The sequence below is a fragment of the Phyllobates terribilis genome, unplaced genomic scaffold (assembly GCF_046119375.1).
Source record: "Phyllobates terribilis strain yellow unplaced genomic scaffold, ASM4611937v1 Scaffold_124__1_contigs__length_5142088, whole genome shotgun sequence".
In the NCBI taxonomy this organism is placed as follows: Eukaryota; Metazoa; Chordata; class Amphibia; order Anura; family Dendrobatidae; genus Phyllobates; species Phyllobates terribilis.
Genome location: NW_027362884.1, coordinates 3,894,425 through 3,915,119, shown reverse-complemented (window position 1 = coordinate 3,915,119; position 20,695 = coordinate 3,894,425). Strand labels below are relative to the sequence as shown.

The 20,695-nt window shown below is 43.0% G+C and overlaps 7 non-coding genes and 1 pseudogene across 7 annotated transcripts; all 8 read right to left on the bottom strand.

Annotated features, from left to right (window-relative positions):
• Positions 1-733: 733 nt before the first annotated feature.
• LOC141203564 (U2 spliceosomal RNA) lies at positions 734-924 on the bottom strand. Its single transcript, XR_012274601.1, has one exon. It is a non-coding gene; the product is annotated as a U2 spliceosomal RNA (small nuclear RNA).
• Positions 925-2,039: 1,115 nt separating this feature from the next.
• Positions 2,040-2,230, bottom strand: LOC141203857 (U2 spliceosomal RNA). The gene has a single exon (XR_012274880.1). It is a non-coding gene; the product is annotated as a U2 spliceosomal RNA (small nuclear RNA).
• A 1,112-nt stretch (positions 2,231-3,342) lies between these two features.
• Positions 3,343-3,533, bottom strand: LOC141203563 (U2 spliceosomal RNA). Its single transcript, XR_012274600.1, has one exon. It is a non-coding gene; the product is annotated as a U2 spliceosomal RNA (small nuclear RNA).
• Positions 3,534-4,648: 1,115 nt separating this feature from the next.
• On the bottom strand, positions 4,649-4,839 carry LOC141203562 (U2 spliceosomal RNA). Its single transcript, XR_012274599.1, has one exon. It is a non-coding gene; the product is annotated as a U2 spliceosomal RNA (small nuclear RNA).
• Positions 4,840-5,954: 1,115 nt separating this feature from the next.
• Positions 5,955-6,145, bottom strand: LOC141203561 (U2 spliceosomal RNA). Its single transcript, XR_012274598.1, has one exon. It is a non-coding gene; the product is annotated as a U2 spliceosomal RNA (small nuclear RNA).
• A 1,115-nt stretch (positions 6,146-7,260) lies between these two features.
• Positions 7,261-7,451, bottom strand: LOC141203558 (U2 spliceosomal RNA). Its single transcript, XR_012274596.1, has one exon. It is a non-coding gene; the product is annotated as a U2 spliceosomal RNA (small nuclear RNA).
• A 1,115-nt stretch (positions 7,452-8,566) lies between these two features.
• LOC141203262 (U2 spliceosomal RNA) lies at positions 8,567-8,748 on the bottom strand. Its single transcript, XR_012274378.1, has one exon. It is a non-coding gene; the product is annotated as a U2 spliceosomal RNA (small nuclear RNA).
• A 5,992-nt stretch (positions 8,749-14,740) lies between these two features.
• On the bottom strand, positions 14,741-14,906 carry LOC141203287 (U2 spliceosomal RNA; annotated as a pseudogene).
• Positions 14,907-20,695: the final 5,789 nt, after the last annotated feature.

Sequence of the window (20,695 nt, the reverse complement as noted above, 5' to 3'; positions counted from 1 at the left end):
AGGTATATAAAGGCTCAGAGCCTATTATGACACGCGCAGCCAGCGTTCCATTGCCACATTCCATCTACTGCAGGCAGGATACCTGGCTGGCTGAATGTCGCTGAGAAGCTCACAGAGACCGCCATAAGCAACAGTTTAACAGAATGCCACAGACTAATCAACCAAACTTTTTGGGTTGGGTTCTCTTTTATAGTCTGCAGGCATTAAATGAAAGAAGTCAGTGTTCCAGCAGAAGGAGACAACGTTTCAGAAAAGGCATTGTAGCAAACCAAAAAAGAAATTTTAAGCGCAGCAGAGTAACCAGCGCACATACCTGTTAGCTCAGGTGAGTTTAAAAGGCTGCTGTTGATAACAAGGGCATTTGCTAAATAGATGGTGTGTGTGCAACAATATACTGAAAGGTCAATTATATTGTGCAGCTTATCTCACCACCTGTAGTTATTTAGGTGAAAGCTCCAAAATGCTTGCCTAATATGTCTGTTTATCCAAAAGGAAGTAAAAAGGGAGAGCTAGAAAGATAGCATTGCATCACATTACATGGCAATGCAATGCACAGTTGCTGAAGTTGAACCAAAATGAGCTTGTAATCTGGCTTCTGCAACTTTGAACATGAAAAATCCAATGAGGAGAAGAAAAGCAAAGCCAAAGAGTCCATCCCAAAATCCGACAAACAAGCAAAATGAACAAAAAACATTGAATTCAATTCTTTCTGATTTTAGAAACTGCATTAAAGAAGGGGTGCACCGGTCCTGGAGATACTGCAATACCAGGTCAATGCGTGGAGTGGACAGAGCAAGCTCTTTTTCCATCTCCCTGTTCTAAAAATCCATTTAATATATGGTCCCCAGATAGGGGACGTATCAGATATTAAACTGATAAGAACAGATACTACACTTGATCTTAGCCAAAAGGCCGAGAAGCGATAACCAGAATTGGTTTCAAACTACGGAGCCACCCAAGGATCCTGAAAAGTCCATTTGTGGAGATGAGCTCCTGGACTCCCGTTAAGAAGACATGTTGTCAACCTCTAGATCCCTTACATGCCTGCACTTTTCGGCTTGCTGCTGCTGCAATCCACGCGTTTTAGATCTGCATAACTCCACCTCTTTAAACACAGCACCTTCACCCCCTGCTGTTCCCACCCGCCTCAACACCGTTGGAAGGGAGGAGAACCAATTAAGGCGGGGGGTGGGGTGGAACGAGCAGCTGTCTACCCTTAGCAGGAGGGCTCCTGATTACATACCTCTCCTGCTGCTGCTGCTGCTGGCTGTCCAGCAGCAGACTGAAGGTGGCTGCTGCTGTGCACAGGTATATAAAGGCTCAGAGCCTATTATGACACGCGCAGCCAGCGTTCCATTGCCACATTCCATCTACTGCAGGCAGGATACCTGGCTGGCTGAATGTCGCTGAGAAGCTCACAGAGACCGCCATAAGCAACAGTTTAACAGAATGCCACAGACTAATCAACCAAACTTTTTGGGTTGGGTTCTCTTTTATAGTCTGCAGGCATTAAATGAAAGAAGTCAGTGTTCCAGCAGAAGGAGACAACGTTTCAGAAAAGGCATTGTAGCAAACCAAAAAAGAAATTTTAAGCGCAGCAGAGTAACCAGCGCACATACCTGTTAGCTCAGGTGAGTTTAAAAGGCTGCTGTTGATAACAAGGGCATTTGCTAAATAGATGGTGTGTGTGCAACAATATACTGAAAGGTCAATTATATTGTGCAGCTTATCTCACCACCTGTAGTTATTTAGGTGAAAGCTCCAAAATGCTTGCCTAATATGTCTGTTTATCCAAAAGGAAGTAAAAAGGGAGAGCTAGAAAGATAGCATTGCATCACATTACATGGCAATGCAATGCACAGTTGCTGAAGTTGAACCAAAATGAGCTTGTAATCTGGCTTCTGCAACTTTGAACATGAAAAATCCAATGAGGAGAAGAAAAGCAAAGCCAAAGAGTCCATCCCAAAATCCGACAAACAAGCAAAATGAACAAAAAACATTGAATTCAATTCTTTCTGATTTTAGAAACTGCATTAAAGAAGGGGTGCACCGGTCCTGGAGATACTGCAATACCAGGTCAATGCGTGGAGTGGACAGAGCAAGCTCTTTTTCCATCTCCCTGTTCTAAAAATCCATTTAATATATGGTCCCCAGATAGGGGACGTATCAGATATTAAACTGAGAAGAACAGATACTACACTTGATCTTAGCCAAAAGGCCGAGAAGCGATAACCAGAATTGGTTTCAAACTACGGAGCCACCCAAGGATCCTGAAAAGTCCATTTGTGGAGATGAGCTCCTGGACTCCCGTTAAGAAGACATGTTGTCAACCTCTAGATCCCTTACATGCCTGCACTTTTCGGCTTGCTGCTGCTGCAATCCACGCGTTTTAGATCTGCATAACTCCACCTCTTTAAACACAGCACCTTCACCCCCTGCTGTTCCCACCCGCCTCAACACCGTTGGAAGGGAGGAGAACCAATTAAGGCGGGGGGTGGGGTGGAACGAGCAGCTGTCTACCCTTAGCAGGAGGGCTCCTGATTACATACCTCTCCTGCTGCTGCTGCTGGCTGTCCAGCAGCAGACTGAAGGTGGCTGCTGCTGTGCACAGGTATATAAAGGCTCAGAGCCTATTATGACACGCGCAGCCAGCGTTCCATTGCCACATTCCATCTACTGCAGGCAGGATACCTGGCTGGCTGAATGTCGCTGAGAAGCTCACAGAGACCGCCATAAGCAACAGTTTAACAGAATGCCACAGACTAATCAACCAAACTTTTTGGGTTGGGTTCTCTTTTATAGTCTGCAGGCATTAAATGAAAGAAGTCAGTGTTCCAGCAGAAGGAGACAACGTTTCAGAAAAGGCATTGTAGCAAACCAAAAAAGAAATTTTAAGCGCAGCAGAGTAACCAGCGCACATACCTGTTAGCTCAGGTGAGTTTAAAAGGCTGCTGTTGATAACAAGGGCATTTGCTAAATAGATGGTGTGTGTGCAACAATATACTGAAAGGTCAATTATATTGTGCAGCTTATCTCACCACCTGTAGTTATTTAAGTGAAAGCTCCAAAATGCTTGCCTAATATGTCTGTTTATCCAAAAGGAAGTAAAAAGGGAGAGCTAGAAAGATAGCATTGCATCACATTACATGGCAATGCAATGCACAGTTGCTGAAGTTGAACCAAAATGAGCTTGTAATCTGGCTTCTGCAACTTTGAACATGAAAAATCCAATGAGGAGAAGAAAAGGAAAGCCAAAGAGTCCATCCCAAAATCCGACAAACAAGCAAAATGAACAAAAAACATTGAATTCAATTCTTTCTGATTTTAGAAACTGCATTAAAGAAGGGGTGCACCGGTCCTGGAGATACTGCAATACCAGGTCAATGCGTGGAGTGGACAGAGCAAGCTCTTTTTCCATCTCCCTGTTCTAAAAATCCATTTAATATATGGTCCCCAGATAGGGGACGTATCAGATATTAAACTGATAAGAACAGATACTACACTTGATCTTAGCCAAAAGGCCGAGAAGCGATAACCAGAATTGGTTTCAAACTACGGAGCCACCCAAGGATCCTGAAAAGTCCATTTGTGGAGATGAGCTCCTGGACTCCCGTTAAGAAGACATGTTGTCAACCTCTAGATCCCTTACATGCCTGCACTTTTCGGCTTGCTGCTGCTGCAATCCACGCGTTTTAGATCTGCATAACTCCACCTCTTTAAACACAGCACCTTCACCCCCTGCTGTTCCCACCCGCCTCAACACCGTTGGAAGGGAGGAGAACCAATTAAGGCGGGGGGTGGGGTGGAACGAGCAGCTGTCTACCCTTAGCAGGAGGGCTCCTGATTACATACCTCTCCTGCTGCTGCTGCTGCTGGCTGTCCAGCAGCAGACTGAAGGTGGCTGCTGCTGTGCACAGGTATATAAAGGCTCAGAGCCTATTATGACACGCGCAGCCAGCGTTCCATTGCCACATTCCATCTACTGCAGGCAGGATACCTGGCTGGCTGAATGTCGCTGAGAAGCTCACAGAGACCGCCATAAGCAACAGTTTAACAGAATGCCACAGACTAATCAACCAAACTTTTTGGGTTGGGTTCTCTTTTATAGTCTGCAGGCATTAAATGAAAGAAGTCAGTGTTCCAGCAGAAGGAGACAACGTTTCAGAAAAGGCATTGTAGCAAACCAAAAAAGAAATTTTAAGCGCAGCAGAGTAACCAGCGCACATACCTGTTAGCTCAGGTGAGTTTAAAAGGCTGCTGTTGATAACAAGGGCATTTGCTAAATAGATGGTGTGTGTGCAACAATATACTGAAAGGTCAATTATATTGTGCAGCTTATCTCACCACCTGTAGTTATTTAGGTGAAAGCTCCAAAATGCTTGCCTAATATGTCTGTTTATCCAAAAGGAAGTAAAAAGGGAGAGCTAGAAAGATAGCATTGCATCACATTACATGGCAATGCAATGCACAGTTGCTGAAGTTGAACGAAAATGAGCTTGTAATCTGGCTTCTGCAACTTTGAACATGAAAAATCCAATGAGGAGAAGAAAAGCAAAGCCAAAGAGTCCATCCCAAAATCCGACAAACAAGCAAAATGAACAAAAAACATTGAATTCAATTCTTTCTGATTTTAGAAACTGCATTAAAGAAGGGGTGCACCGGTCCTGGAGATACTGCAATACCAGGTCAATGCGTGGAGTGGACAGAGCAAGCTCTTTTTCCATCTCCCTGTTCTAAAAATCCATTTAATATATGGTCCCCAGATAGGGGACGTATCAGATATTAAACTGATAAGAACAGATACTACACTTGATCTTAGCCAAAAGGCCGAGAAGCGATAACCAGAATTGGTTTCAAACTACGGAGCCACCCAAGGATCCTGAAAAGTCCATTTGTGGAGATGAGCTCCTGGACTCCCGTTAAGAAGACATGTTGTCAACCTCTAGATCCCTTACATGCCTGCACTTTTCAGCTTGCTGCTGCTGCAATCCACGCGTTTTAGATCTGCATAACTCCACCTCTTTAAACACAGCACCTTCACCCCCTGCTGTTCCCACCCGCCTCAACACCGTTGGAAGGGAGGAGAACCAATTAAGGCGGGGGGTGGGGTGGAACGAGCAGCTGTCTACCCTTAGCAGGAGGGCTCCTGATTACATACCTCTCCTGCTGCTGCTGCTGCTGGCTGTCCAGCAGCAGACTGAAGGTGGCTGCTGCTGTGCACAGGTATATAAAGGCTCAGAGCCTATTATGACACGCGCAGCCAGCGTTCCATTGCCACATTCCATCTACTGCAGGCAGGATACCTGGCTGGCTGAATGTCGCTGAGAAGCTCACAGAGACCGCCATAAGCAACAGTTTAACAGAATGCCACAGACTAATCAACCAAACTTTTTGGGTTGGGTTCTCTTTTATAGTCTGCAGGCATTAAATGAAAGAAGTCAGTGTTCCAGCAGAAGGAGACAACGTTTCAGAAAAGGCATTGTAGCAAACCAAAAAAGAAATTTTAAGCGCAGCAGAGTAACCAGCGCACATACCTGTTAGCTCAGGTGAGTTTAAAAGGCTGCTGTTGATAACAAGGGCATTTGCTAAATAGATGGTGTGTGTGCAACAATATACTGAAAGGTCAATTATATTGTGCAGCTTATCTCACCACCTGTAGTTATTTAGGTGAAAGCTCCAAAATGCTTGCCTAATATGTCTGTTTATCCAAAAGGAAGTAAAAAGGGAGAGCTAGAAAGATAGCATTGCATCACATTACATGGCAATGCAATGCACAGTTGCTGAAGTTGAACCAAAATGAGCTTGTAATCTGGCTTCTGCAACTTTGAACATGAAAAATCCAATGAGGAGAAGAAAAGCAAAGCCAAAGAGTCCATCCCAAAATCCGACAAACAAGCAAAATGAACAAAAAACATTGAATTCAATTCTTTCTGATTTTAGAAACTGCATTAAAGAAGGGGTGCACCGGTCCTGGAGATACTGCAATACCAGGTCAATGCGTGGAGTGGACAGAGCAAGCTCTTTTTCCATCTCCCTGTTCTAAAAATCCATTTAATATATGGTCCCCAGATAGGGGACGTATCAGATATTAAACTGATAAGAACAGATACTACACTTGATCTTAGCCAAAAGGCCGAGAAGCGATAACCAGAATTGGTTTCAAACTACGGAGCCACCCTAGGATCTTGAAAAGTCCATTTGTGGAGATGAGCTCCTGGACTCCCGTTAAGAAGACATGTTGTCAACCTCTAGATCCCTTACATGCCTGCACTTTTCGGCTTGCTGCTGCTGCAATCCACGCGTTTTAGATCTGCATAACTCCACCTCTTTAAACACAGCACCTTCACCCCCTGCTGTTCCCACCCGCCTCAACACCGTTGGAAGGGAGGAGAACCAATTAAGGCGGGGGGTGGGGTGGAACGAGCAGCTGTCTACCCTTAGCAGGAGGGCTCCTGATTACATACCTCTCCTGCTGCTGCTGCTGCTGGCTGTCCAGCAGCAGACTGAAGGTGGCTGCTGCTGTGCACAGGTATATAAAGGCTCAGAGCCTATTATGACACGCGCAGCCAGCGTTCCATTGCCACATTCCATCTACTGCAGGCAGGATACCTGGCTGGCTGAATGTCGCTGAGAAGCTCACAGAGACCGCCATAAGCAACAGTTTAACAGAATGCCACAGACTAATCAACCAAACTTTTTGGGTTGGGTTCTCTTTTATAGTCTGCAGGCATTAAATGAAAGAAGTCAGTGTTCCAGCAGAAGGAGACAACGTTTCAGAAAAGGCATTGTAGCAAACCAAAAAAGAAATTTTAAGCGCAGCAGAGTAACCAGCGCACATACCTGTTAGCTCAGGTGAGTTTAAAACGCTGCTGTTGATAACAAGGGCATTTGCTAAATAGATGGTGTGTGTGCAGCAATATACTGAAAGGTCAATTATATTGTGCAGCTTATCTCACCACCTGTAGTTATTTAGGTGAAAGCTCCAAAATGCTTGCCTAATATGTCTGTTTATCCAAAAGGAAGTAAAAAGGGAGAGCTAGAAAGATAGCATTGCATCACATTACATGGCAATGCAATGCACAGTTGCTGAAGTTGAACCAAAATGAGCTTGTAATCTGGCTTCTGCAACTTTGAACATGAAAAATCCAATGAGGAGAAGAAAAGCAAAGCCAAAGAGTCCATCCCAAAATCCGACAAACAAGCAAAATGAACAAAAAACATTGAATTCAATTCTTTCTGATTTTAGAAACTGCATTAAAGAAGGGGTGCACCGGTCCTGGAGATACTGCAATACCAGGTCAATGCGTGGAGTGGACAGAGCAAGCTCTTTTTCCATCTCCCTGTTCTAAAAATCCATTTAATATATGGTCCCCAGATAGGGGACGTATCAGATATTAAACTGATAAGAACAGATACTACACTTGATCTTAGCCAAAAGGCCGAGAAGCGATAACCAGAATTGGTTTCAAACTACGGAGCCACCCAAGGATCCTGAAAAGTCCATTTGTGGAGATGAGCTCCTGGACTCCCGTTAAGAAGACATGTTGTCAACCTCTAGATCCCTTACATGCCTGCACTTTTCAGCTTGCTGCTGCTGCAATCCACGCGTTTTAGATCTGCATAACTCCACCTCTTTAAACACAGCACCTTCACCCCCTGCTGTTCCCACCCGCCTCAACACCGTTGGAAGGGAGGAGAACCAATTAAGGCGGGGGGTGGGGTGGAACGAGCAGCTGTCTACCCTTAGCAGGAGGGCTCCTGATTACATACCTCTCCTGCTGCTGCTGCTGCTGGCTGTCCAGCAGCAGACTGAAGGTGGCTGCTGCTGTGCACAGGTATATAAAGGCTCAGAGCCTATTATGACACGCGCAGCCAGCGTTCCATTGCCACATTCCATCTACTGCAGGCAGGATACCTGGCTGGCTGAATGTCGCTGAGAAGCTCACAGAGACCGCCATAAGCAACAGTTTAACAGAATGCCACAGACTAATCAACCAAACTTTTTGGGTTGGGTTCTCTTTTATAGTCTGCAGGCATTAAATGAAAGAAGTCAGTGTTCCAGCAGAAGGAGACAACGTTTCAGAAAAGGCATTGTAGCAAACCAAAAAAGAAATTTTAAGCGCAGCAGAGTAACCAGCGCACATACCTGTTAGCTCAGGTGAGTTTAAAAGGCTGCTGTTGATAACAAGGGCATTTGCTAAATAGATGGTGTGTGTGCAACAATATACTGAAAGGTCAATTATATTGTGCAGCTTATCTCACCACCTGTAGTTATTTAGGTGAAAGCTCCAAAATGCTTGCCTAATATGTCTGTTTATCCAAAAGGAAGTAAAAAGGGAGAGCTAGAAAGATAGCATTGCATCACATTACATGGCAATGCAATGCACAGTTGCTGAAGTTGAACCAAAATGAGCTTGTAATCTGGCTTCTGCAACTTTGAACATGAAAAATCCAATGAGGAGAAGAAAAGCAAAGCCAAAGAGTCCATCCCAAAATCCGACAAACAAGCAAAATGAACAAAAAACATTGAATTCAATTCTTTCTGATTTTAGAAACTGCATTAAAGAAGGGGTGCACCGGTCCTGGAGATACTGCAATACCAGGTCAATGCGTGGAGTGGACAGAGCAAGCTCTTTTTCCATCTCCCTGTTCTAAAAATCCATTTAATATATGGTCCCCAGATAGGGGACGTATCAGATATTAAACTGATAAGAACAGATTTTTTTCTTTTTCATTTTGTTCTTATATTTCAGTTGTTATTTCTCTTCTAATATTTCTCTTGCCTTATAATCTGTTCATGCTACAAGGTTCCACAGATGAAAGTTCCATAGACTCTTGGCTCTTTTTTTCCCAATTCTCTTCAGATCTAACAGGTAATAAATATATATTTCACTTAGTGCTAATTTTATGCATTCACTTTCACTTATAAAATCTCTTTTAAAAAGCAATATGTTTCGGACTTTCCATAGCGCATTCTTTATTCCATTTATCATTATCCAAATGACTCTTTCTTTTTCTTTTGATTGACATGTAAAATTTCCATATAAAACTACTTCGTGATTTAAAAACTTAAGACCAGTAACAAACTTTAAGAGACTTCCAACTTCTTTCCAGACATTTTGGGCATAAAAACAGTTCCAAAAGGTGTGTAAAACTGTTTCCTCTCTAACACAGCCTGTTCTAGGGCATCTTGCAGTATTGCACAATCCCCTTCTGTGTTGAAAAAATCTAACAGGAACACATTCTTGCACTATTGCCCATGCCAAGTCTTTATATTCATTTGTTAGATAAGGTGCATAAGTCATTCTCCAAATTCTTCCACTTTTAGTGTATGTAAAGTTTGCCACTGCTGTCATCGTTTCTTTTCTCTTTGTCTCTAGAGCCAGTCTTCTTGAATTTGACAGCATCTCCACATCTACTTCAGGTAAGTTATAAAGTCTAATTGTTTTTTCTAGTAAGACATATTGTTTTGGCGGTGTAATTAGGACAGGAGAATTTGGGGGCAATGTTATCCACTTTCTTTTCCTAAAGATATCTCCAGCTGCATATCTTAAGTAGAAAGACCAATGAGTTCTTAGATTGGTCATTTTGAAGCAAAAACTAAAGAACTTTAGGTACAAAAATTTTTTGATATTTGGGATATTCTTTCCACCATATTTATGCTGCTTGTACATTGTCTCTCTTCGAACCTTCTCCATTTTTGATCCCCACAGAAAAAGAAAAATTTGTCTCTGGAGAAACTTTACTGTGTTCTCATTCGGGGGGTACACCATACTTAAAAACAACATTATCGGCAACAACAAAGACTTAATGATCAAGTTTTTACCTTCCATTGATAATTTTCTGAGTTTCCATAAACTTATCTTCTTTTGCATTTTCTCCTTCACCAACTGCCAACTTTCTTCTCCATCATTCTTTTTTGTAAACACAACACCTAAAATTTTGATCTTATCACTTCTTATTTTAAGTTGAGGAATCTGCGCATCTGACCAATCACCGAATCCAAGACATTCGCTCTTCTCCAAGTTCAGTTTGAAGGCAGATGCTAAACAGAAAAAATCAGTAGTTCTTACTGCTCTTCTCAGCGATTGTTCTGAGTCGCACAGGATCGTGATGTCATCCATGTACCCCAGTGACTTAGTACTTAGTCCATTTCCACCTGGTATGGGTACACCTTTCACCATCTTATCTTTCCTCAACATTGCCAGTAGAGGCTCGATTGCGCAGATAAAGAGCAGAGGCGAAAGTGGGCATCCTTGTTTGACGCCCGACTTTAGAACAACTTCTGAAGATAAAAAACCATTAATTAAAATCCTGCTAAAACTTCCATCATATAAAAGTGCAATGTGCTTAATAAAAACATCCGGGAATTTCATTTTCTTTAACACAGAATACAGGTACTTATGAGAGACTCTGTCGTACGCTTTCTGGAAATCAAGGGACAGAAGAGCTAGCTTTTGCTTCCTCTCTTGCTGATACCAAATTGCGTCCCGTATAATATTCAAGTTTTCTGCAATTGTACGACCAGGCACACCACATACCTGATCAGGATGCACGACCTTCTCTATCACCTTCTTCATTCTGTTCACCATGATTTTTGCCATAATTTTATAATCTACGTTGAGTAACGTGATTGGTCTCCAGTTCTCTAGATTAGTCTTATCTCCTTTTTTAAAAAGCAGGGTGACCACACCACTTCTCCAAGATTCAGGCAATTTGTCACATAAAAAGACAGCTTTAAAAATCTCAAACAGGTCGTCTTTTAAAATCTCCCAAAAAGTAAGATAAAATTCAATTTGTAGTCCGTCAGTACCCGGTGTTTTTCCTCTAGAAAAGCTTTTGATTGCACTTAGCAGTTCTTCTTCACAGATATCTTCAATCAACAACTCTTGATCTTGCTTTTCAAGGTGATTCTGCAATGAATTAAGAGCATCAGGTAAAAAATCAGCGTCAATTTTCTTTTCGCTAAAAAGATTTTGATAAAAAGTTTGCGCTTTGTCCAACAGTCCATCTTTAGTTGTTTCACCATCAAGTTCTTTAATTAATTCTTTGCGTTCTAAAGATTTTTTGAAAAAGAACCTGGAACATGTTTCATTTTTTTCCATATGTTCTACCTTGGCGTTGAAAATTATTTCTTTGCCTTTCTGTTCAATTGCTTTTTTAATGTCTTCTTTGACTTGTAAAATAACATCCTCCATATCTATCCCTGCATTTCTGAGTTTGTAACCTGTTTGCAGTTTTGTATTCAGGTCTTTAAACCATTTCTGATTCTGTCTGGCCTTCCTTTTGCCAGCAAAGAGAAAAAAATGTCTAATTTGAGACTTCACATACTCCCACCATTCTAGAATTCTTTTGTAATAATGTTTTTTCCCCTGTAGTTTTTTATAAAATTTCAAAAATTCCTCTTTTATACTTTCATCTTCCAGCAGCAGAGTGTTCAACTTCCAGACACCTCGCCCTTTCTCTAGACTGGGCAATTCCAAGTGAGTAATTAACGTTTTGTGGTCAGAAAAGATGTTACCTGTTAGATCCACTTTATTCACTTTAAAACTCTGTGATGTCAGAACAAAGTCAATTCTTGATTTTAGAAGATTGTTCTCCCAAGTGTATCCTGGTTCAGAGGTATTCTTTACTCTCCAGACATCATTCAGGCAAGTATCGTCGATTAGATTTTTTAACTGCATCTCAGTTTTGTCTTTCCTTCTAGTACCTGATGTCCTATTTTCATCAGACCGGATACAATTGAAGTCACCGCCAACCACAGTTGGTGTAGGACCAGGTATAAAGAGTTTGATGATATCTAATAAACTGGATCTTTCCTCTTTAATCGGAGATGCATAAACATTAATCAGCTTGAACTCGGATCCACAGTAACTCACATTAACAACTAGTGCACGTCCAGGTTCAACTTCAGTGAACGAGGTAACCTTAAAGTCTTTGTTTTTAAACAGGACGCCAACACCAGTAGCACGCGATCCATTTTCACCGGACCAGATGGAAGGTCCGTTCGCCCAATCTTCCCTTAGTTTGTTATAGTTAGGGTCATGGTCAATGCCACATTCTTGAAGTAAAAAAATATCAGCATCTAAAGTCATCAGGTAAGAAAATAAAGCAGCTCTCTTGACAGAGCCCTTTAAACTCCTCACATTTAGTGAGGCAATTTTGAGTGTAGCCATAAATCATTTAAACAGAGCTTGAGTCCGTATCTGACATGAATCCGACCGGGGTAGAGGGACCCGCAGAAACGTCCGTGTCTGAGAATTCCTCGATGTTCACCGGATCAGATGGGTTTACAGGTTTAGGAACTGAGATGATCGGTTTAGGTGAGTAATTAGGGAGGACTATTTTCAAACGCCCAGCAGGTCTTTTGCTGGCGCTCTCTCCCTTAAACAAACTCGACTTCTCCTTTTTCCTTTTCCTCAAAACCTCCACGTCAATGTTAATCTCCTCCTCCTCCTCCTCACCACCAGCCTCCTTAGAAGACTCCTCTCCCATCTCCACTTCAGACTCAGCTGGATTCTCCTCCACCACATGACCATCTGGACTCTCCGACCAATCCTTGAGAACAATGCTATCCCCAGGCGGGTCCCCAGCAGTGTCCTTGGGCGGATCCCCAGAAGGGTTCCCGGGAGGGTCCTTGGATTTGTCTGTTTGTTCTTCAGGACTGGACCGCTTCGGAGGGGCTCCCCCCGAGCTGCATCTGCATAGCTGAAGGTCTTTTTTCTCAACGGACAATCCCGAAAAGAGTGCCCAGGGATACGGCAGATATTACAGATCATCTGATTTGGGCAGTTCAGAGTGACATGTCCTTTTTGATAGCACTTCTTGCAAAGAGCGTTCTCCTCCTTGCAGCTCTCAAAGGAATGCCCAAAGTCCATACATTTTCTGCAGAAGATAGGCATCCCTGGATAGAAGAGTCTTCCTCTCTCTCTGCCAATCAGGAAGCTCTGAGGCGGATGAATGAGTCCACCAATTCCCAAACCTTCTCTCAGCTTCACGATGAACTTGTATTTTCCGGTCCACAACCTCTCAGAGTTCATGATTTTGTGAGAAAAGTAGACCTCAGAGCAATAGTTATGCAGAAACGCAGCCACATCCTTTTCAGAGACATGCGGATTGCTCATATGAACCACCACAGACTTCTCTTCTGCCAGGCAGAGGATCACAAAACACAGTCCTTTAAGATCTTCCTCCTGAAGTCTCAGCTTGATCTGATGGTAAAAATTCTGAGATGCCACTTCAGAGGTCAGGGTAAGCACAAAGCGTCCAGGAGCATCTTGAAGTGCCAGAATGTTCTCCCTTTTCACCTGCAGGATCTCAAGCAGGACCTTCCTCACGAAGAAAGACAGGGAGAACTTGTCACGGGCTCGCTCTTCAACTTCAATCTTGAAAGAGTTCTTGATCTTCAAGTCGCCAGCTCCAGCAGAACGGAGAGTAGCCGATGTCGCCATCGCCATATTCAGATAAGTCGATCGCCTTCTTGGTTCTCTTCAGCACGCACACCCCCTATAGCAGCAGGAGGCTTAAGACAGTAGAACTGCCGATGCCTCAAGGCCGAGGATGCGATAGGCTTTGGAGTCTTCCAGCAACAACACTTGGTCGTAGCCAAAAGGCCGAGAAGCGATAACCAGAATTGGTTTCAAACTACGGAGCCACCCAAGGATCCTGAAAAGTCCATTTGTGGAGATGAGCTCCTGGACTCCCGTTAAGAAGACATGTTGTCAACCTCTAGATCCCTTACATGCCTGCACTTTTCGGCTTGCTGCTGCTGCAATCCACGCGTTTTAGATCTGCATAACTCCACCTCTTTAAACACAGCACCTTCACCCCCTGCTGTTCCCACCCGCCTCAACACCGTTGGAAGGGAGGAGAACCAATTAAGGCGGGGGGTGGGGTGGAACGAGCAGCTGTCTACCCTTAGCAGGAGGGCTCCTGATTACATACCTCTCCTGCTGCTGCTGCTGCTGGCTGTCCAGCAGCAGACTGAAGGTGGCTGCTGCTGTGCACAGGTATATAAAGGCTCAGAGCCTATTATGACACGCGCAGCCAGCGTTCCATTGCCACATTCCATCTACTGCAGGCAGGATACCTGGCTGGCTGAATGTCGCTGAGAAGCTCACAGAGACCGCCATAAGCAACAGTTTAACAGAATGCCACAGACTAATCAACCAAACTTTTTGGGTTGGGTTCTCTTTTATAGTCTGCAGGCATTAAATGAAAGAAGTCAGTGTTCCAGCAGAAGGAGACAACGTTTCAGAAAAGGCATTGTAGCAAACCAAAAAAGAAATTTTAAGCGCAGCAGAGTAACCAGCGCACATACCTGTTAGCTCAGGTGAGTTTAAAAGGCTGCTGTTGATAACAAGGGCATTTGCTAAATAGATGGTGTGTGTGCAACAATATACTGAAAGGTCAATTATATTGTGCAGCTTATCTCACCACCTGTAGTTATTTAGGTGAAAGCTCCAAAATGCTTGCCTAATATGTCTGTTTATCCAAAAGGAAGTAAAAAGGGAGAGCTAGAAAGATAGCATTGCATCACATTACATGGCAATGCAATGCACAGTTGCTGAAGTTGAACCAAAATGAGCTTGTAATCTGGCTTCTTCAACTTTGAACATGAAAAATCCAATGAGGAGAAGAAAAGCAAAGCCAAAGAGTCCATCCCAAAATCCGACAAACAAGCAAAATGAACAAAAAACATTGAATTCAATTCTTTCTGATTTTAGAAACTGCATTAAAGAAGGGATGCACCGGTCCTGGAGATACTGCAATACCAGGTCAATGCGTGGAGTGGACAGAGCAAGCTCTTTTTCCATCTCCCTGTTCTAAAAATCCATTTAATATATGGTCCCCAGATAGGGGACGTATCAGATATTAAACTGATAAGAACAGATTTATTTATTTATTTTTTTATTTTTTTTTTTTTTTCCCTCAGATGGGGAAATCCACGGTCTATAGTCACGACCAAAGGAACTTCCTTCCAAACAGCTGCATCATCTCAACGACACAAATGCTGCTCCCATCATCACCGGAAAATTTTTATTTCTTCTTTTTAAACCTTACACAGAAAACAAGATCAAGAAGTATTTACAAAATATCTCCACTTTTTAACTTTCCATATTCCCTCCGCATCCACTTCCCCTCTCCTCTTTTTGTCCCATAGGAAACACACATACATCTTCCCCATAATCACCTTCACACTATCCTTTACAGCAATTTCCTTCCTTTTAAACACATACACATTCCTCACATCCCATAACACTTCCTTTATACACGCAAGCATCAACCACAAGACTCTTTCCTTCGTCCCATCACATATTCCCAAACCAAACATAAACAACTCAAAGGACAACAAATTCACACCACACAATTCTTTACACAAAGGCCCCATTCTCCCAATCACATCTCTAGCATACTGGCAATTCCAAAAAACATGCAACACACTTTCCCTTCCACCACAGCCATTTCTTGGACACGTTTCACTCCTCACTAAACCTCTATTCCTCTGAAACTCTCTTACTGGCAACACTCCATGCAAAGACTGCCACACAACCTCACTCTGCTTATTTGTCATACCACCCATCCGCACCTTCTTCCATACTTTTTGCACATCACACCCTCTCACCAAATTTATTCCACTCTCCATTTCTCTACACTCAATCATCCTGTACACAGCCTTCTTATTTCCCAACAACCTCACATCCACATCACACAACTCATACTTCACCAAAAACTTATAAACCCACACATACCACACGGGCACCTCAAAAGCAACCGGACACCGCAAATCCCTCTCTCTCCACTTCAAACGAAAAGAATAAGCCCCAAATAAATATCCACACATACATGAAAACTTTCCATCGCCCATAATCACTTTCAGCACAAACACCACAATATTCACACCCAAAAAAACTTCTAAATTTGGAAAACCCAAACCACCTTTCTCCATACGCTTCACCAACACTTCCCTCCGCGCCCTCTCCATTTTAGAATTCCACAAAAAAACAAACAAAATCCTATTCAATCCTCTCAAAACCATATAACCTGGTGGAAACACAACTGCAACATATAAAAAAATAGGCAACACCACGCTTTTAATGACTAAGATTTTTCCAAAGAAAGTAAGGCTTCTCAACTTCCAAAAACATAACTTCTTTTCAACCTTCTCTTTCGCGTCATCCCAACTTTCTTTCCCATCCAATCTTTCTGAAAACTTCACTCCCAAAACCTTAATGGGCCCACTCACTACGTTCACACCTACATCTCTACTCAAAATACCACTTCCAAAAACCTTACACTCACTCTTTTCCCAATTCACTTTAAATGCAGACGCACCACAAAAGATAGACACTAACAACTTCACCCGCCTCACCGAACATTCAGAATCACATAATACACACACGTCATCCATATAACCACTCACCTTCCACTCTCTTCCTCCACCTCCCGGCACTTGCACACCTCGAACCACTTTATCCTTCCTCAACATACACAACAAAGGTTCAATTGCACAAATAAAAGCCACAGGGGATAACGGACACCCCTGCCTCACGCCCGAATGCACATTCACTCTCCTACCGACATAACCGTTCATTAAAACACAACTATAAATATCTGTATATAGACTTCTCACTCTCCCAACAAAATCAGCAGGAAAACCCATTCTCAGCAACACTCTAAACAAAAAACCATGCGACAACCTATCATACGCCTTTTCAAAATCCAGGCTCAACAAAAACACACTCTTCTTCCGGCTCATACAATCCCATAGACAATCTCTCAATATACACACACACTCGTGAATCCGTCTCCCAGGTACTGCACAACACTGCTCATCCCCAATCACACTCTCTATCACATCACGCATCCTATTTGCCATTAATTTTGCGTAGATCTTATAATCACAGTTCAATAATGTTATTGGCCTCCAGTTTTTCAGACTCTTCAAATCACCCTTTTTCGGAATCAATACAACCATACCTGCACGCATACTACCTGCCACCTCCATATTTTCCCACATATACTTACAAAAATCCACAAAATCACTCCCAATCACATCCCACATCATGCGGTAAAATTCTACTGGAAGACCATCCTCCCCCGGCGTCTTATTCAAAGCCATACTACACATAACCTTCCATACTTCATCACTTGTCACAGCATCCATCAGCCTCTCTCTTTCCGCCTCATTCAATTTACTCTCTAACGTACTCAAAACATCATTCTCCAAACACTCATCCCTCCACTTTACAGCATACAAATCCTCATAAAACTTTGCCACTTCCTCACACATATCCTCTCCACTCACCTCGCTTCCATCTGCTCCATTCAACACACACATATTTTGCTTTTTCCCAAAAACCTTCTTGAAAAAAAAACGTGAACATTTTTCATCATACTCCAAATTATCAACTTTTGCTCTAAAGACAATACTCCTCCATTTTTCCAACAAGAACTCATGAACCTCCTTTTTCACTTGTAAAATATCCTCCTCCACCTCCATCCCTCCCTCCCTCAATTTATACAAGAAACTTAAACGTGCATTTAAACTCACAAAATGTCTCCTCTTGACTGCTGCCATCTTATAACCCAAATTTTTGAAAAAAATTTTTGTCTGTTTTTTAACCCAATCCCACCACCCACAAACATTCCCAAAACCATTTTTACACTCACACCACTCCTCATACCGTCTTGCATATTCCTTTCTTACTTCCTCATACTCCAATAACTTAACATTCAACTTCCACAAACCTTTCCCAAACACCCCATTCACATTCACATCCAACTCACACGACATGCACACATGATCTGAAAACAAAACATTCTCCTGCTTATAGTCAACAGGAATCATATTTTTTGAAATACAACAGTAATCCAATCTAGATTGTATTCTTCCACTTTCGGAAAAGAAGGTATTTAACAAAGGCCTCACTTTACATACACTTTGCATATCATGCAAATCAAAATCACTAACCAACTCTAACAAAGTTTTCCCAGACACATCCACATTCACTCTCCCCACATCACAATTCATATCACCCACAATCACCACAGGCATTCTTCCCGGAACAAAAAGTTTAATTTTTTCAAATAACTTTTTCCGGTCATTTTTCTCCACCGGCGCATAAACATTAATAACACAAAATTTAACATTTTTATACTCAAAATTTGCTAAAATGCACCTCCCCACATCAATCACCACATAATCACTCAAAACCACCTCCCTCCCTTTAACTAAAATCCCCACACCATCATTTTTATTACATGCACTCCCCGACCACACAGATGCTCCATGAGACCATTCATCTCCTCTCACCCCATCCACCACTCCACACTCTTGCAAACAAAAAATCGATGCATTCTTCATAGCCAAAAAATCAAAAATTGCAGCCCTCCTGGCCTTATTTTTAAACACTCTCACATTTTGTGAAATTATAGTAAAACCCATTTTTTCCTTTTTTAAACCTCCTAAAAAAAACGAAAACAGAAAAGTTACAAAAACACTACAAAAACTCCACTCACAAGAAAAAGCCTTTGACTTAAGTCAAAGCTTATAATAGGCATTATCACGCATATTGCAAGGCAACCTTAACCAGCACCCCCACTATCTTCTTCCACCATCTGAACAGAGCAACTCGTTTCCGAGCCGCTAGCAGCATCACCATCACCCCACCTTGCTTTCTTGGCACCCACTTTTCGCTGCGGTGCCTTGATATCTTCTTCATCATTTGCCCCACCACCCTCCCTGTGACATTTTCTACTCCCCCCACCCTCATCGGAGAAGTACTCCTCAATATTCTCAGGATCTGAAGGGTGTGATGACCCTTCCCCAGTTTCCATACAATCTGCAGCATCTACAACGTCCTGAAAGTCCAACGTATCCGGACACCTTCCTTCTCCCGCTGCATTAATCTGCCCCTCCATTCTCCTCAATTCTTTCACAAGCTCCTTCTCCATTTTAGGTGCCTTTTTCTCCTTCTGGTAAGCAGGCCTCAGACTCACAGTTTCAGGGGCAGACCTTTCACTCCGCCTCCTCTGCTCTCTCTCCATTCTCGCAGTTTCTCTTTCTATCTGCTGCAAAACCCTCCTCTCCTCCTCCTCCTTTTTCCTCTCCTTATCAGTTTTCCTGGGCACACCCTGCGGGCAATCTTTAAACATGTGCTCACCACTTCCACACATGTCACAAGCCTTGGGCTTCGGGCACGCACTTGCCACATGCCCCTCCTCTTTGCAGTTACGGCAACATTGCCCTTTCTTACGTGCATCCTGCACATGTCCAAAGCAGTAACATTTCCTGCAATACATAGGCTGCCCTACATAGTAAAGGAAGCCCCTATGTCCCGCCACAGAAAAATTCGCAGGAGGATGTCTAAAGCCTCCCACACTTCCAGGATCCTTCTTCAGTTTCACCCGAAACTTGTATTTGCAGTTGAAAATACCTAAAGAATTAAACTGCTTTTCCCCTTTACGCACATAATCACAGTACCGTGCAAGGAAGCCTTCAAGCAATGCTGGCTCAGTAAAAGGGTTATAAACTGTTACCCACACAATCTTTTCTTGAAGTCCAAACAAGGGTTCAAACCACACCCCTTCCAAGAAAGGATCATCAGTGTGACTCCGAAGCCACTCAAACACATCAAGGCAGGTATTTTCTTCTACAAAAGTCACGTCATATGTACCTGATTTAGGAAACTCGTTGACGCTGTAGAAGTCGCCTCGTTTTGCTCCAGCTTTTCCTTCCAAAAGTTTCTCCACGATGAAGGACACATTATTCCTCTCGGAAACTGATGGATCCACTCCAATTCGGATAGTATTCTTCACGAAGTTCATCTTCAAAACCTGTCGGTATAATACCACAGAAAATCGCCAAATCCTTTCGCAAAAAGGCCTGGATTCCTCCAGAGAACTCGCACCTATCAGGCTGCAACCAAATGGTCTTAGCCAAAAGGCCGAGAAGCGATAACCAGAATTGGTTTCAAACTACGGAGCCACCCAAGGATCCTGAAAAGTCCATTTGTGGAGATGAGCTCCCGGACTCCCGTTAAGAAGACATGTTGTCAACCTCTAGATCCCTTACATGCCTGCACTTTTCGGCTTGCTGCTGCTGCAATCCACGCGTTTTAGATCTGCATAACTCCACCTCTTTAAACACAGCACCTTCACCCCCTGCTGTTCCCACCCGCCTCAACACCGTTGGAAGGGAGGAGAACCAATTAAGGCGGGGGGTGGGGTGGAACGAGCAGCTGTCTACCCTTAGCAGGAGGGCTCCTGATTACATACCTCTCCTGCTGCTGCTGGCTGTCCAGCAGCAGACTGAAGGTGGCTGCTGCTGTGCACAGGTATATAAAGGCTCAGAGCCTATTATGACACGCGCAGCCAGCGTTCCATTGCCACATTCCATCTACTGCAGGCAGGATACCTGGCTGGCTGAATGTCGCTGAGAAGCTCACAGAGACCGCCATAAGCAACAGTTTAACAGAATGCCACAGACTAATCAACCAAACTTTTTGGGTTGGGTTCTCTTTTATAGTCTGCAGGCATTAAATGAAAGAAGTCAGTGTTCCAGCAGAAGGAGACAACGTTTCAGAAAAGGCATTGTAGCAAACCAAAAAAGAAATTTTAAGCGCAGCAGAGTAACCAGCGCACATACCTGTTAGCTCAGGTGAGTTTAAAAGGCTGCTGTTGATAACAAGGG